Consider the following 1,700-nt stretch of genomic DNA (forward strand, 5'->3'; position numbering starts at 1 on the left):
ACAGTGGAGACCTCAGATTTTACGGGAACATGATCAACTTTCGACACACCTCTCAGCACGAGCAGTTACATAGAAATCCATCAGGAAAGTCGTGCTGTGAAGAGGTCTTTCGACTAAGAAAAATGGTGGTGTGAGGAGGAGTCACCTAAATCAGAGAAAAATACTCTTATAGGAGACTGCTACGAAAGACATTTCTGAGTCCACTGGCCCTAGTCCCCTAATAAGTGTATTTCTGTTTGTTTTAAGAAGGTCCTCCTGACATCACCAATCTTCTGTCTTCAATCCTAACCCCAACGTTAACCCTAACGCTAACCCTAACCCTACCTCCCTCAGGGGCAGTTCTATGGTTATGATCCCACGGTAGGCAGAAAAACTATCCCAATCTAGGTTTTCTTGTATGCTGACTCCATTTTAAATGCTTTTACTTGAGTCTGACAAAGGCAAAGCCAAATACTCACCCCTATATGGACGGGGAAGCAAAGTGCGGATTTTGGTAGGTCGGCATTTTCAATCAGGAATGTTGCCATTCGAAAGAGCGTCCAAAAAAACTTGGTTGGGACACATTTATTTTAGAAATTAGCGACCTAACCAGAAGTGCACTTTTTGGTGGGCCTACCCTACCCCCCTCAGGAGCAGTTCTATGGTTATAATACCACGGAAGGCACAAAACCTATCCCAAACTAGGTTTTCTTGTATGCTGATTCCATTTTCAATGTGTTTCCTTGACTCTGACGAAAGCAAAGCCAAATACTCACCCCTATATGGACGGGGAAGCAAAGTGCGGATTTTGGTAGGTCGGCATTTTCAATCAGGAATGTTGCCATTCGAAAGAGCGTCCAAAAAAACTTGGTTGGGACACATTTATTTTAGAAATTAGCGACCTAACCAGAAGTGCACTTTTTGGTGGGCCTACCCTACCCCCCTCAGGAGCAGTTCTATGGTTATAATACCACGGAAGGCACAAAACCTATCCCAAACTAGGTTTTCTTGTATGCTGATTCCATTTTCAATGTGTTTCCTTGACTCTGACGGAAGCAAAGTCAAATACTCACCTCTATATGGACGGGGAAGCAAAGTGCGGATTTTGGTAGGTCGCCATTTTCAATCGGGAATGTTGCCATTCGAAAGAGCGTCTAAAAGAACTTGGCTGGAACACATTTTTGCTATAAATTGTTGACCTAAGTATATAAGCAAGTATATAAGCAAATACTCGTTACATAGCATAAATAGCCTCTAAACACCCGAAAAACCTCTCCAAATATCATTTAAACCTTTTTCCTAACCCTAACACTTACCCTAACCCTAACCCTAACCCCATTTCAAACCCTAATTCTAAGTCAGAGGTCCTCCTCACACCACCAATTTTTTTGGTAGGTCAAAAGACCTCCCCACACCACAGAATTTTCGAAGTCGAGGTCCTTCTCATACCAAACAATTTTTCTAAGAGTTTTTCTAAAAATTTTGAGGACTTTTCACTTAGAAAAGAATTGGGTTTTGTGGTGGACCTTTCAGTTACAAAATATTAAATTGTGTGAGGAGGACTTTTGACTTTGAAAATATTTTGTGGTGTGAGGAGGACCTTTGACTTAAAAAATATTTCATGGTGTGAGGAGGACTTTTGACCTTGTCAAAAAAAAGATGTGATACAAATCTTAGAACAAAGGCTTAATCTCAGAAGATCGTAGCAACAAGGCTACTCT

This window comes from Pavona decussata, unplaced genomic scaffold, assembly GCF_977016875.1.
Source record: "Pavona decussata unplaced genomic scaffold, jaPavDecu1.1 SCAFFOLD_2762, whole genome shotgun sequence".
NCBI lineage: Eukaryota > Metazoa > Cnidaria > Anthozoa > Scleractinia > Agariciidae > Pavona > Pavona decussata.